This window comes from Rousettus aegyptiacus, unplaced genomic scaffold, assembly GCF_014176215.1.
Source record: "Rousettus aegyptiacus isolate mRouAeg1 unplaced genomic scaffold, mRouAeg1.p scaffold_m13_p_11, whole genome shotgun sequence".
NCBI lineage: Eukaryota > Metazoa > Chordata > Mammalia > Chiroptera > Pteropodidae > Rousettus > Rousettus aegyptiacus.
The window spans coordinates 85,403,730-85,421,096 of NW_023416286.1; positions in this window are offsets into that span (position 1 = coordinate 85,403,730).

Below are 17,367 nucleotides of genomic sequence, written 5' to 3' on the forward strand. Positions count from 1 at the left end.
TTTGAGCAAAACATAATGACCGCCATCATTACGGGGCACTGTAATACAATAAATTGACAGCTTTGGGTAATGAAAGGTTGGGGAATTTTTGATGATTGCTTTAGCTTTTGGGAGGTCATTTTCATTCTTGCTGTGCTGAATCATTTTCTTCAAGCTCTTTTCCCACCGACCAGCATATGTGCTTAAACTGCAGTATAAAGGATTTATGTTGTGTGTGAAGAACTGTCAGATTTCTCAACATCATATCAATAATAACAGCAAATGCTTAAATGCCAGTATGCATCAGATACTAAATCTTTGCCTAAATAAACTTATTTAGTCCTGACAGTTATTCTATGAGGTAAGGAGTATTATACTTATTTTACTGATGTGGAAACTGAGGTATAGAGGGATTAACTAACTAGTCCTATGCTTACAGCTTGCATAAGATTTGACGCAAGTCAACCCAGAATCTAGCTCTTAACCTGTTTTCTAACAGTTAATAAAGGGCTTTGCCTTTGGTTCTTGTTGCAGTTCTCTTAGGCAAGCACATTTATCTTATTTCCTCAGTGTGGAGATGAGGACGCTGGGGTTCAGAAATACATAAACACACTCAGTCAAAGGAATACTGAAGCCCCAGGTACGCGTTGCCAACAGCAGAGGGTCTTTTAGGTTTGGGGGTAGCATAAAAACACTTTTGCCAAAGATGGTTTAGTTAATCCATCTTGCTCCCTTCAAACAGAATAAATACTGTACTTCCTCTCTCTTTATGTGCTTTGTAGAGCTTAAAAATTCATTTTTAGAGATAATAAGGGCTGCCCTTTCTATGACTCGAAATACTAATGTCACTTAAGGTTAGGGCTGGGCGAATAGTAGTAGCATGGATGACTGTAAAAACCTAGCCTTGTCTTTTTATAATCCTGGGGTTCTTCCAACCAGTTAGCACATTTTTTCACTTTTCCTTTCTTTCTGCAATGTGAATACAAAGGTGACTTCCTGTTTTGTTTTGTTTTAAATATATTCTTTCAGTTTATTTATGTATTTCAGGATAAAATTTGCATTTTAACCTTATCCACTACTAACTCATGACTCTTGATCATGTTTGCTTTAATTGTAATTGATTGTTCTTGTAAACTTGTAGTTACAAAATTTGGACAGCAGACTGAGCTTCCTCCCACTGAATGTGTTCATTTGGTGGGTTCCACCTACCTTTTCAATTCTGATAGAGATCTCAGAAATTAACTTAAGAATAATTTGAAGTAAGTATATACACACACACACGTAACACTTATATATCTCAAAAAGATCTATAGATAGAAATCATAACAGGTAAAGCATTTATTTTTCCACATGAAAATCATTAGTGTCCTCTACAATATAAACTTATCATCAATTCCATGTTTCGTCCCCTGTGAAGGCAGCCAGGAAAGCATAGCATGCAACCTTTTGGGCTGAACTGAGTAGAATTATCAGTGAACGTCTCACAGTAGTTCTTTCTTCTTAGACTATTTTTTTAAAGATGGTACTATGCAATTTATTATACCTTTAAAAATATAGGGAGGAAAATATAATAATTGTCAAAGAATTTTTTTTTTTATTGTTACATCTTTTGATATTGGTTATATTTTATTGAGTTCATGCTTACACGGTGCCAGGATCTTAGAAACCATATCAGGAAATCTCATTTGTGACAATGTGATGGACCTTGAGGGCATTATACTGAGTGAAAAAGAGTCAAAATGAGAAAGACGAACACTGCGTGATCTTGCTTATATGTGGGACGTAAAAATAACAACGAACCCATAGATGTGGAGAACAGATTGGTGGTTGCCACAGTGCCAGGGGTGAGAAGTGAGAGTGTGCACAAAATGAGTAAAGATGGTCAAAAGGTACAAACTTCCAATTATAAGACAAATGAGTCCTAGGAATATAACGTACAGCGTGTTGCGTATAGTCACGGCCGCTGTATTGTAAATGTGAAAGTTTCTAAAAGAGTAAATCGTAAAATTTTTCATCAAGAGATGTGTAGTGCTGGATGTTAACTAAATTATCGTGGTGCTCATTTCACAGTATATATACATATATCGAATCATAATGTCATACACCTAAAACTAACACAATGTTATGTCTATTATATCTCAATAAAATAAAGTAAAATAATAATAATAAAAAACTGTCAAACCCATAGAAGAACACAGTAGAATGGCGGTGTGAAAGTTAAGCGCCATGAATGCGTTGCAATGCGAGGTAACAATCTTGTATGCTTGACATTTGCTAAGAAGACAGATCTTACATTAACAAAGTGAATTTTAATTTTATTTTCCTCCACTTATTACTGGACAAAACAGTGACAAAGCTGGCTTTTAACTACCTTATGCACAGAACAATTTGGCAGGTGTGATGTTTTCATCTTTATGAATATAGATAAGCCAAAGAGGCTCTGTAAAGATTCTTAAAAACCATTTTAGAAGAACTCATTAGGATGCTTGTGTTTACTAACCAGCAATCAAAAATGCTAATGTGCAAAGGGCCAGGGAAAGCAGCTTTAATTCATAAAATCTAGTGCATTAAAGGAAATGATGGCTTTCTGATGGAATTCTAAAATATAGCCTGCTCTCAGAAGTTTTTGATTATTTAAAAGTAAGCTTAACTCCTCTTAAAATTCATATTTCTGCAGAGAGCTTTTTCAGTTTCTTACACCATGGGAGAGAGACTGGACAAATTTAACAAACATTTAAATGGGAGGTAGATTTTGTTATTCCAGCATTGCCCGAAAGCTTCCATACAACAAAATGCTCCATGTGCATTATAGAACAATATAGCCAGGCTGGATAATCGAGGAAAGGGAACAAGAGAATAGGACTAACTAGGAAACGGGGTGGGGGATGGTATTAATGCTTTTAAATGGGGAATTCAGTGTGATTCTTTGCTGAGCCTGATCTAAAGTATTGTATTAAAGGATTAAAAACTTTTATTGCATTAACAAAGCATCTGAATGTATAGCCATCTGCATATAAACCAATATGTTTGGATCCAACCTGGCTACAGTCTTGTCATTCTGTGCATAGTGTCATTGACTGAGTTTTCTGAAGGGACACGTTAAAAAAAAAAATGACATCTGTACAAATCAAAATGAAGTTCCCATTTTCACCTCTTATGCAATAATATTTATATTATTTATAATTCTGACTATTCCTCAGTATTAGTCTTAAAAATGATGATTACATGAGTTGAGTATAAACTCACACATAAACATTGCAGATACTGAGGCTAATAAAAATAAGCCTGCATCTGGTCTTATCACTGGGTAAAGGAACTATGAGAAATTTTTGTTTTTGGTTTTGTTCTTGGTTTTTGTTTTTGTTCTTGGTTTCTCTTCCTTCTTACATTTTCCCTGCCTCTTCTTTGTGTTTTTGTTCACTTTTCATTCCCTTTTCTGACATGGAAAGTCACAGTTCACATGCAGCAGAATCTAAGTCATCTAAAGCAAATCTGGCCAGAAATGTGCTGTTAATGAAGGCTGAAAAAGTGAGCATGGTTTTTACCAGTGAATCATCAGTGCAACAATGAAGTCTAAAGATTCTATTAGCATTACAGAAGCTCTCGGGGAGCAATCTAATTTTTTCTCTCGAAAACTTTCTTAGTAATACAGAACCTTGATTATTCATTGAGATTGGTGTAGCGGAAGCTCAGTGTGATGATCCCTGCCCCACCCCCCTTTTCTGGTTTAGTTTTCTTAAAGAACTTTTATACTATTCTATTTACAGTTTCTGTCTCCCAACTATTCTAAAACACATCTTCACTGAGTGCCCAGTATGTGGCCATCACAGTGCCAGGTGGCTTCTAACTCATTCATGGGTTATGTGAAAGCATCCAACTCTCTTTGGGAAATGTACATCTCTTTCTTTCTTATAAAAGTACTGTTTAAAAGTAAGTCGTTCGGAATTTTGAAATTTAACAAATTAAATAATTTTATACATTTAAAATTGTATAAAGAGTGGTTAGATACCCAGGATATATCTGACAATTTAACTGACATAGTATATGTTCGCACTAAAATATGGTAAAAATCAGTACTATCTTTCTACTTCCAGATACAGTTTTGGCTCCATACTCCTTCTGGCCCCCAGAAGTTTATAGAGGGATAGCAAACAAGACTGGCAGTCTGAGAGGCACTGACATTGAATTGTGCCGGACTGATTACTGCCTTTGTGTTAATACAATGGGAGAAAGAAGCAGACAGCCAGGAAATGAGGGAGGGAGCGGAAAAATGGGTGTACTGACTTTGTGAAGGAAAGGAGGCATCGGTAAAAACGTTTTAAATTTCATATTGTCTTGATTACATTATGGTCCCTGACCCTTTTACCTACTTTTGATGAGCTGTCATTTGTACATTTCCCCGGAATGTGCCAAACATTTGGGGAGTGAGAGGAGAAAAAAATGAGTCACTCCAAGATTCTCTGACTCTAAATTAGATAGGGCCCTATTTGCTTTGAATATGTAGCTCCAAGGTGATATATTGAAACAGCAGAAGGGGTGAGATTTAAGTTACCTAGGGATTTCTTTTCAAGAGCAAATACAATTATTAGGAGCCAGGATCCTGTGAAGATTTTCTTCAGCTTTTTCGATGTGGTGGGTGTGTGTGGAGAGCAGATTGCAAGCTGACAAGGTCTTTGCAATCTGTGAGGTCAACCAAGGGCCGCCTCACTTCTATGAACTCTCCTAAGAATGGAGAAGTAAGAACTGCTAGGAGAACAATGTGGTGTTGAGGGATATGCAAACAATCACAGCAGGGTGTGAAGGTTGCATGGGGATAGTCTTAGTTTAGTTAGCAATTGTATGCAACTGTATAAAAGCAGCTTCCAAAAATAAAACTGGGCCATTGCTCCACCATCAGTGGACAGTGGTCCTTCTGATCCCAGCTTTCTGTTTTCTTTCTGTATCTCCCACTGTTCCCACTCAGGTTTATTTTCCAGGGCTAGATGAGGCAGGATTTACCACTTGCTGGACGCGGCAGGTGGGAGGGAGGAATCTCCCTGAAGAGAATAGGATGCTGGGGAATAGTTTCACTGTGGATGTGCACACCTGCACACACAAACACAACATGCGGGCACACATGCTCTCTCATCCAGCCCAGTTGTTTTTGTGGCGAGGATCTGTGATAGGCAGCTGTTCATTCTGCCATCCCAGTGGCTGTTGCTCCTTCTTCAGTCAGAACCTGACTTCTTGTCGGGGAACCTCTCCTATTTCAGTGGTGGCGACCTGACTCCTCTTTTTCTTCCGCTGGCATTTGCCGTGAGAAAATGATCCAAGCTGGGCCAACCTACATATTCTATCCCCAACTGATGTGATTGTTCAGAGATAAACACATGCTGCAAAGCCTGGCCAATGAGGTTCAATTCTGGGCTTTTCTTTTGAGCTTAAAGTAGAGATATTTTTCCTAATAGAATTCTTACGATGATATACACAGGGAACTCCTTATAGGGGTCCCACCTGTAGACAGAAGTGGCATGAGAACCAGGCCATCCAGAGAGAAGCAGAACAGAGAAAGGGGAGAGTATTTGAATCTTGAGGATCTTGTCAGAGACCCTGGATCAAGCGATGCCTGAAGCCAGCATCCTGGATCTTTTGGCCATGTGAGCCAGTTAATTACTCCTTCTTCCCTATTACTCGAGTGGATTAGATTTCATTCTCTTGCAGTAGAAAAGGTTCTGAGTCATACACACTTTTGGGGGATTTTCTCTTCCGATGGCTTTTCTCCCTTGTTTTCCAGTTGCTATTGAGAAACCAGCATAGAATTCTTTAACTTTTTTATTACTTGCATCTAATAAAGACTTTTCCAAAATGACTTTCATCCCTCAGGAAAATAAAATGCCACCAAAAGAAGGCAAAGTTCATTAGAGGAGGCTAAGCATGCAAAAATATATGCTTACTTTTCAATTAGCTTAACGCCAAATACTTTTTATCTTATATGATGCATGAAGAAGGAAAAGCAATTTGGAGATATGCTTCCATCTTATAGTAGCTTTGCCTCTTTTCTTCTTTTTTGTTATGTATCCATCACCTACTATATAAATGAAATTGCTCGCAAGACATCCATGACTCAGATTCACTAAACCCACCACAAAACCCATTATCTTTCCTCCAAATAAAGTACTCCTCCTGTTTTCTTTATTTCAGTTTGCGCTTCCATCATTCAGCTTTTCACCTAAGCTAGAAACGGGGAGTTAAATTTGACCACTTCTAGTCTCACTCTCTGTCTTAGTCAGCATGGGCTACTACAACAAAATACCAAGGACTACTAGGTGGCTTAAACAACAAATATTTATTTTTAAGTTCTGGAGGCTGAGAAGTCCAAGACCAAGGTGCAGGTTAGACTCAGTTCCTGGTGGGAGCTCTCTTCATAGCTTGCAGATAGTTACTTTCTTGCTGTGTCCTCACATGATGGAAAGAGAAAGAGCTCTGGTCTCTCTTCTTCTTTGTACAGAGACACTAATTTCATCATGGAGGCCCATGACCTCATCTAAACACCATTACCTTCTAAAGTCCTCATCTCTAAATACCATCACACTGGAGGCTTCAACATGTGAATTTGGCAGAAGACACAAAAATTTCAGTCCACAATATCCTCCCCACATATATATCAAATGTGATCCACAATCTTCTAATTCGTATATACTACATGAGTTGATCTGCTCATCTCCATCTTTATTACCACTATTCTTACTCAAAACCCACATGATCTTTCACCTCAATAATCATAATAGAGTCCAATTTGGTCTTGTCACCAGTTATATTTCATCAAATTCTGTTGTCCAGATTAAAGCCATCATAACCTATCTAAAATGCAAATCTACTGAACAAGACAAACTCTGTCTGATCTCGGAAGCTAAGCAGGGTCAGGCCTGGTTAGTACTTAGATGGGAGACCACCTAGGAAGACCAGGTGCTGTAGGTGTAAAAAATAAAAAAAAATAAGGGATTGTAAGCTGACAAAGTCCTTGCAATCTGTGAGGTCAACCAAGAGTTACATCGCCTAAAATAAATAAATAAATAAATAAATAAATAAATAAATAAATAAATAAATAAATAAAATGATAAAATAAAATAAAATAAAATGAAATGATAAAATAAAATAAAATGCAAATCTAACCATGTCAGTTTTCTACTTAAAATTATAATTATTCAGTGGATTTCAGAAATCTTGGTACAATATGGTAGACTTACATGGCTTAATCTGTGTTTATGTGTGTAGCCTTTTGTGGTACCATTTTATATTCTATAATTCATGCCCGGATAGTCGTGGGATACTTACTACTCAAACATGCAAACACCCACGTGCGCGCGCGCGCACACACACACACACACACACAGCCTGCTGTTTTTACATCTGTGATGAGTGAATGCTTTTCTTGTGCTGCAACCTCATTCTCTCATGACCTTCTTCATTGGCTAGCTCAATGATCTTCCTGAAATCAGAGAGAGATACCTTCCTTCCTTTCTGTGGTCCTCTAATTCTCTATGCATATCCACTCCTTCTACTTATCACTCTTTATATTACCATATTAGAATTTTGTTATAGGACTGTTTTCTCCTCTAGACTCCCTGTTCCTTGAAAACAGAATTCATATAACACTTTAATTCTTACCCACAGTTGCTAGTATAATGTCCAACACAAAGTAAGAGTTTACTGAAGTTAACTGAATCCCTAAGTCATAATTTATCATGTGAATTAATTACATATGTGGTCAATTATTTGTTTTTTTTCTTTTTAATTGTTCAGCTTGATTAACTTTAAATGAATCTCACAGAAAGATAATTATTAAGCAGAAATGTGAGCGAAGCCTAACTTTGACCTTCAACTGAAACATTAATTAGCACTTTGTAGATCTGAATTGTAAACAAAATACCAGAATTATAAAGTAAAAATGAATTTAAAAAAGGATGACTGGATCAGATACCAAGCTAAGAGGAGTGAAGGTGAAAATCTTATTAAAGAGAGTTGGTATAGCCCAGAGAACCATGCATTACAATAAATAAGAACTTTTCAGTTCTTTTGGATCTCTTTTTAGTTTGGAGCTAAGACAATTTCACAAATTTATTAAACCGCTACCATGCTTTGCCTTCAAACATTTTTCAAAGCAAGAACGTAATTTGAACAAATAACTTCTCTACCGGCCTTGTTATATTCCGCTTTCACCTCAAATCTAAAACAGCTTTTATTAAAACGTTTAATTTTATTGATGCAGAAGAGCACAGTGGGTACAAGCATGGCTTCTTGAGACCGATCAGTTCTGAGCCTTGCCAGTTCCATCAATTTCAGCAAATTCTCTCAATTTAGCAAAGTTTCAATTTCATCATCTGCAAACTTGCGTAATAATAACACATACTTCCTAGAGTTGTTATAATGATTAAATGATACAATGAAGGTAAAGTTGCTTAATGTGGTCCATTGTGCATATATACATTTTCTATTATTATTTTTTAAAGTTACATGATAAAAATCAAGTAAATGTGAAAAATCTTGGCTAACCAAGTTAAAGAGGTTTGTTTACTGTATAAATTCTCAGAACTTTTAATATACGAATATGCACTTTGAATTTCTAAGGAAAAAAATGGTTTATGTAATATTTTTCATGCTTGTATGACAATTTTATTTTATTTATTGTAGAACACAGAACTACTATTTTATGCAACTCACTTAAGTAGTGCTGCTTTAGGTGAATATTATTAAACTAAAATAGAATGCAAAAAGAAAGCAAAAAGGAGCCTAGAGAAGACAGGGTGAAGGCAAAAAAACAGTGTATAGTTATTAGCTTAGAGCAAATAGATTTATTAATAAACTTCTATGTTATTCTAACATACTGGCTGTCTTTATCCTAAGGCCAACTAAAGTATTAAAGTTTCTAAGGTTCATCACAAAACTACATCACATTTATGGGTATTCTCTGCAGGAAATATAAGTAGACATTCAATTGTCCAAATGTCAAAATTGGAAAATTTCTTTGGGGGCAATAAGATTTAATTTTAAATGCAATTTAATGCAATGCAATTCTTAAAATTTTTTTTTTATATCTTTTTTCACTCTCTCTTTCTGTTAGCTTAATAATGTTAAAATTTGTACATAACTTAATTTTTAAGGGTGTATCAATGCCCTAAGAAAAGGAATGATTGTTCCTAATCTATATTAGCATGACATGGGGACCATTTTGCCATAATAAAATGTTGCCTCAGAAGCATATGCCAATGAGCTGCTTTTATTTGTTAGCCATATGATTTTCATAATGCTCCATTCACCCCTTTATTTTCTGTGATCCACACATTTTATAAAGCTTTATCAAAAGGCAAGACTGAAACACAGGATATTGGCTACTGAGTTGCAATTTAGCAATCACATAACAAAGGAATTTGATGGAAATACAAAACTACTCATTCTTATAAACTACGTTATTTGAGCTCAAATTATATTGCAAGTTTTTAAAACTAGAATTACATACGGATTATGAATATTTGCTATAGCTACTTCCTTACCTCTGGTACTATTAAACTGAGTAAACAAGGGCTATTCAATTTCACTATTTACTAAATGTTTATGGGCCACATACTGAGGGCAAACTATGATTTTAGGAGTTGAAAATGATGCATATATGAGTAAGATTCAGAAAAATAGAACTACAAAACAACTATGTTAAAAAATACAAATTGTAGTAGAACATAGGAATGGTATTTGCATGGCATTTCATAAAACAAAAGATCAATTTATTCAGAAGAATCAGAGGACAGGTATTCAGTGGGTATTTAAAGAATGCAAAAGACCCCGAAGAGTGGGAACACTGGAGAGGGTTCTCTAAGCAGAGAGAAGACCTTGTCATATTAAGGACAAATTGCATTTCTCTATAGTGGGAGAAAGGTATTCTTGTCATAATATATAATATATAATATATATAATATATATTATATATTATAAAATATATATATTATATATATTATATTTAATTTTAGGTTTTAACAAAGTGATGTTTTAAGAAGTACCAAAAATAATAAGATTGCAGTTTATATTATAAAGCCAGCATTGGCGGCATCAAAGGTTGGCTTGTGGGGTTTGTGATCATCATGATCTCTATTGCTTTTCCTAAACCCAATAAAAAGACATCATAATTTAAAAATGGGAGTGTTTGCTCTGCAAATATAACTTCAGGTAAATGCATGCGTTAGTCCTACTTTTCAACCTCATTTCTAGCTCCTTCTATGCTGAAATCTCAAAGTCATTACTGAGTACCAGGTTACTTTCTAACGGCAAAATTTATGTGAAGTAAAAGATAACGATGAAATTAGCCACTTCTAGAAACTTTCAATTTAAAGAATTCAAAAACACCCAAAATGAAAAAAAAAAAAAAAAAAAAAAAAGCAGCTAAGCTACGAATCCTTTGCATGCCTTGCAGCTGTGTAGAAATTAAGGCGAGCCCAGTGCTTTGCCTTCCCCGTGTTCCCATGGTTTCTCGTTAGCAGGTATCAAGCCATATTGAAATGATTTGGCTTTTCATTTAAAAAAAAAAAAAAAAGCTTCTCAAGAGCAGGGGTGGTCTTATTTGTCTTTATACTTTAGGTGGTAGATCATTGCTTAATGCGTAGCAGTTGGTGTGTAAATGTCTTGTAGACAGAAGGGAGTTTACATTTGTGTGAAATATGAATATTTACAATTTACTGATATTTTATCGTGCTATATATGAAGAGCCTACTGTATTAAGTGCTTTTCATGTCTCGTCTCATTTAATCTTCAACAACCTACTGATGTAGCTACTTATGTTATTGCCGGTGTTCAAGGTCACAGTCCCAGTGGTAGAATTGGGATCCAAACCCCGCACTTCGACATTAGAACTCTAGTTCCGAAAGCCCTTCTGTATGCTCCTTCACAGATGGTTAGATTCTGAACACTTGCAGGGATGGGAGTCTTTCCTTCCAAAAAAACATTGTTAGACATCTGAACAGACGTCAGTTTCCACGGGATCACCATTTAGCACTAAGGGAAAAAAGGAATAGATCTATATTCCACAACACAACCATTCCAGATCTATCTTCTGTGAGTCTTCTTTTCTTCAAAATAAGCATTTCCAATATCTTCAGTGTCATTTTATACATCATAGTCTTTAAAGATCTAGTGTTGTTATAATTTTTTAAATGAGGTCATACCTTTGCTCAGGAACACATAGTTTTATAATTTTATCATGTGCAAACCTACTAATATAAATTCTTGGTTCCATTACCCTCTACTATACCTATGCTTACAGCAATTTACAAATTAATTTTTTTACAATGACTATAATAAATGTTAGCTCAACAAATTGTTGTAAAAAGTGAAAAGGATTAAGAAGCATGGATTGCCAGTTATAAAAATAGTCACGTGGACATAAAATACAATGTAGGGAATATAGTCAATAATACTGTAGTAAATACAATGTATGATGTCAGTTAGGTACTAGACTTCTTGGAGTGATCACCTCATAAGATAGATATTATCTAATCACTTTATTGTATACCTGAAACTAATATAATATTGTATATTAACTGTAATCGGAAAGTAAATTTAAAAAAAGAATTGTGAAAACAAATGTCATAATTTACTTGAATAAATTTTAGAACCATATTAAATTACTGCATTAGTGATATTTTCTCAAATTTCATTTATTAGAATTTTCTCAATTTTGCTTATGAAAGCTTTTTTGAGTTATTCTTCAAGACTAGTTTCTTTGTATTTATTACAATCTTTCATTTGTTGATAAGGTTATTTTTTTCCTAAGACTATTTCTATTGTTTCTTTTAAAAAATGAATTAAGCTATGAGGGCAAGACCGATTCACTGTTTCTTAAACATGTCTGGATGGCTTAATTATCAAAAACATAATGGAATAACTTAAGTAGCCAAGTGTATATGAAAGGAAAAAAAATAGGTTGAGGTTTCAAAATATGGTTGCCATATATGATAAAACAAACATTATACTCCCCCAAGACAGAGTTCTAATAACTTAAATTTGAAAGCACTGATTTGATTCTATTGCAGTAGTAAGAGCTCAAATATTTCATGATCTAATGTCTAGTTAAGCCCTTGCAGACAAGACCTTTTTTATAAAAGTATCATTATTATTATAGTATGCACTAGATCTCTATCTCTCTCTTTTTAAAAAAAAAAAAAAAAAAACACCAGAAAGTTTAGTTAAGATGCATTTGCTATTTTATGACAATTGGAATAGAGAACTTATGAATACATATCTTATGACAAATATATGGCCAGATTTGTCATTTGTATTCAAGTCTATTGTATACTCTACTAACAAAATATTGCTTTCAACAGAAGTATGCGTCATGCTATAAATCTAATGTGGTCCATTGGTTTAGCAGCATTTGACAATCCTTGATATTTCTCTGAAAGATTTCTCTGAATTAAGACAAATGGTATTTCTCAGATATAGCCAATTTTACTATCTCATGCTTTATTTCTAATGGATTAAAGATAACTCAAACAATTTGAAACTCAAAAAGCATGTTCTGCTCTGAAGAAAGTTTTCATGTTAAGTGTTAACTTAATATCTCTATCAGCCTTAGCGAGGAAATGTTTCTCAGATCACTTCTATATATTAAAATAAAGAAGAAAACAGCATTTTAAATAACGTCAGGTTTCAACCCCTCTTACACATTTATTCATGCCTAGACTGGTTTTCATATGGATCACTGGAAACCTTGCTGCAAAGAAAATACTTGAGAATAATCAATGATGATCTATTACAACTTCCCAGGTGACTATATCACTTTTTTTAAACGTACTAATTCCTGTAGGATACTATTCATTTTTAGAAGAAAATTTTCATTTTTATATTAAAATATTTTCAAATCTGTCCTTTTTTTCTGTATAGTTCTCAAAAGGAAAGGTGCTCTAAATTGTGGTAATTATGTTTTAGAATTATCAGATGTGGTGGGCAATGATATTAATGTTGCCTCTAAGATATTCTTCCATGAAAGTTATTTTTTTTAAACTTTATCAAAGAGGAGGCACAGCAACCAGCCTTCCAGCCTATACTGAAATAGCAATTGCTGACAAGCTTGTTAATAATTCAAAAGTCTTTTTAGTGAATTATGTGTATGCTTAAGTTTTAGTTTTTTAGAAATATTCAAATATATTACCTCTACTTTGGATTTTTTTAGTATTTTTTATTCCCTCTTATCACAAAACAGACTACTTTCGAAACTCATGCCAAGCAAGTCCGTTGAAGCACCTTGCTATTTTTACTTTTCCCTGGGTAGTTATTTTTTTATGGCATCCAAGAAACAGTCATCTCAGCTAAAATGGGGTAAAGCCTATGGCCAACAAAGAAGATAGAGCTTTAATATTTTCCTTTTGTGATAAAAACCCATGTGGTTTACTTTATAATTGGACCAAAATTGTCTATAATTTTGATCAAACTATTTATACTCTTTACCTCAAAAGCACAGACATAAAAATTAGAAAATTAGAAATTAGAAAAAAACATAGAAAAATTAGAAATTTGTTCAGAAAACTAATATAGCAATTAACTGTGAGTATTGTAACAGTCCAAGTTGGGGCTTAGTAATGGAAATTATAAAAACAGCAATTTCCTCATGTACAAGATGAAAGTCAGTAACATATTCACAGTTTTATAAGTATTAACTGAAATATGAATAGTAAAGGGTGTTAAATAGATCAGGCCCTCAATTTCTTTGTTCTCCTTTAATTTTTCTGAATTTTACCACTTGTTCATAAGTGGAGTTGTTATTCTAACTCAAAGATGATGAATTAAAGGTTAAAGCTATTTTTCTTATCCCTATGTCTATCCAATACATCCTAATTTCATGAAAATCAGGTTTTTTTTGTATGCTTTCAAGGCAATAATGCCAATTAAAAGAAAACTGTTGTCCCCCCTTTCCCCCTCAGTTTAAGTAGGGATGAGAAAAATAGTCTAAAGAATATAGGAAATACTTTATTTCAGAAGTTATTAAAATGCTTTTTGACAAAGCAATATTCTTTGAAATGTGAGCCAGGAGCAGAGGAAGGATATCAACACTCAGGGCTGCAAAGGTTTTAAACCAGTGTTAGAGGAATACTGGGGATGGATTTAGTTGGATTATTTCAAAATCTGAAGCATTTCAGAGAATTTGATTAGCTTACTCAAATTAGATGTTATTTATCTTTGATTTCATGTATCTTAAACTATGCAATTTTTTTTTTTCAATTTTCATACTGAAACAATTTAAGAAATTGGTCACTTAAAATAAGAGTATATATTGACATCAACCAGCCACAAGAGGGAAGTCTTGGCTATATTAGAAGTAGTGTACATATAGGGAGGGGTTCATTTTTGCAGAAAAACAGAAATTTTTTAAAAAGATTTTATCCTTTTTTTTTTTTTTTTGGTATATCCTGATACTATACCTACTAAAGAAAATTACTTGTAGTATATATCAGACTTTACAAGTATAGAATAGTACTTTTGTCACTTAACATGTATGTTTTCCTTAAAATACAAATCAGTTGTTCTCTGTGAAATTAAATATAAATCTACATTAAATATATGTTATTATCTATACATTTATATTTTATTCACATAGTACAATTCATAAAAGTAATTGTCACCAAAGTCTGAGCTGTACACAGTGTAGTATCCATTAATTCTCTCTGTTATTTATTAGTGGCATCTTTGAAATGAATGAATTCTGACTCTATTTCATTTTCCTTGAGAATCATATTTGTGTAATTATGGAACTTGGAATCTCAAATATACCTTGGCTATGAAATGAAAAAGATAAAGCATTTCTTAATAACATCAACTATTAAGCTATTTGCAAATTCATTGTGAAGAAAGCCCTGAATTAGATAGATATTGGGCTCTGGAATGAAATATTTTAATTGAAAAGATATTTGGTTGAAAGTATTTGTTTGGATTCAATATTGGATCCTTTAATTTAAAGGTATTGGGGTGACATTGGTTAATAAAATTATATAGGTTTTAAGTGTACAATTCAATAACACGTCACATGTATATTACATTGATCCTTTCTGTTTGAATTCATAATCACTCACTAAATAATAAGCCTTACACAGTACACTAAGATAATGCAATCATCATATAATCTACTGAATAGAATGTTGTAGTGATCTGTGGCAGAACATGGAACATAAAACTCTTAAATTCTGACTTTGGTTTTTACTTGTGACATATGCAATAACTACTAAATAGTTTTTACTATCTCTGTTTTATCATTCTAAAAAGTATGTAATTTTGTCCTTTAGCTTCTCCATTGTAAAAGGTGGTAAAATTTTGTAAAACCTGAATACTTCTATTCTTATGGGTAAAAAATATTGCAAAGACAATTATGCATATAGAACATATATGAATTATGCTATTTCCATATCCATTACTATGCTCATTTAAGTTTGTATACTTCGAAGTTGTAGATATTTTGAGTATATAAAGAATTTATAAGTTATTTTCTTAAGTTATTTAGGGATAATTTATTCTTAGCCTAACTTCTAATAACTGGTTCAAGTTGATCAGTAATCTGGAGGTAACCCAAAGTAGTAAGTGTTGTGCCTTTGGTTAGGTTTAACTTCATATCTAAGTGCATCTTTATACTCTTAATTGAAAATCATAAAATTGTTTTATTTAAATAGTGGATAAAATGATATTTTTTTGTAATACAATAATATATGACATATTGAACATAATATCATAATCCCTCATGTTTAAGTTCTGTTTTGGCTAAGATCTTATTCAATATTGACATTGTTTTGATAATGTGAACAGTTTAATAAACTGAAGTGTGTCTATTTTATTGGCATGCAGCAGCTCATCAATTCCCAGTGAATGTAGAATGAAGTCTATTCTACTGTCAAAACTTTTTTTTTTTTTAGCATTCAATTAGCAATCGCTCATGTTCTCAAAGACTTTGAACGGCAGGACAGATAGACTCTGTTACGCTTTCCTTCTGTTAGGATGGATTACTTAGAAATAGTCCCACTGTGATTAGGCATTTATTTTACAGTGCAAAATCTATATTGGGATCTTTCTTAACATGACTCTGAAGTTCGTTTCCATCATCAATCAAGAAATATAGAGGTAAAGAAAGGACATTTGGAGAGGACATAGAATATATAAGCATAGTTATAATGAGTCTGCCAGAGAAAAATGCTTTTGTGAAAGAGGTGTTTTATCTTAAACAGTATGTGGGGCCAGATATATGGAAATCTTATTTTTGTTTTAGATCTTCAAAATTAAAGTTAAACCATATTTAATGGTAGAATAGAATTTAGTATTAATAAAAGATATATTACCATTATATTACCAATTTAGATGTTAAAGTAAACAGAATTTCAGCTTCCAGGCTATGGTTACATAAAGAATTATTGAGCAGAATAAAGGATGTTTTAATTCTCAAATTGCTATTCAATTTCTAGGGATTAATGCTTTCTTATTTTTCTTCTTATTCCCTGAGTATATTACCTGAATGTGCATTTGTTGAGACCTCGGTAAATTAGTATTCTGAGATATGTTTTATTATCAAACAAAATCAAAGCTTTTTTCTTGAGTGTCATCTGATGAGTATCTTAATCATGTATACTAGTATTTTAAACATTTTTATTATAAGGCAAATGATTACTCTGAGTTTAAGTAGAACCAAATGTTTTCTTTATACTAATATATCTGGTGCAATACAGGACAAGTTTTATTTTATTACTATCTGTGAACTGAGCTTGGTTTCCTTCCAAAGTATCATTGGTAGACTCTCATCCCTATTCCAAACTTTAATAGGAAATGAAATATTTTCATCTTTTTCAATAAAGAGGTCATTTATGAAAACACATTTTTCTTTTAAAAATCAACTACAGCTTCATACTCACACATAAACACTTTTTATCTAAGCATTGCTAAAAATCTCAAGCCATGGCATTCTTCCCATTTTACAGTCACTACATATGCCCAATAAACCAGTGGACTAGCAATAACATTTGGGTAATCTTCATATATTAGGAAAGTAAGTTTTTAATGAAGACATTAATTAAAATTTCCAGAAATATTTACTATTCGTCTATTTTAGGGCCTCATAGATCTGAATGAGTGATCAACAAATTTAGAGCATCTAACCATTTATGAAATGTATTCTGATGAGACTTGTAAAGGGTTGTTTCTAGGCAACACTATGAAGAAGGAAAAATTTATCGGTCTGGGGCTCTTTCTTCCATTTAACTAATGTCTCTTTAAATCCTTATGAGACACATATTGTCATGTCAAATTATAATTCAACACATCAGAGATTAGCCAGGAGGAGAAATTTTGATAATATATATTTTTTTAGCGTTCAGCCTCTGAACCTTTCTTCTG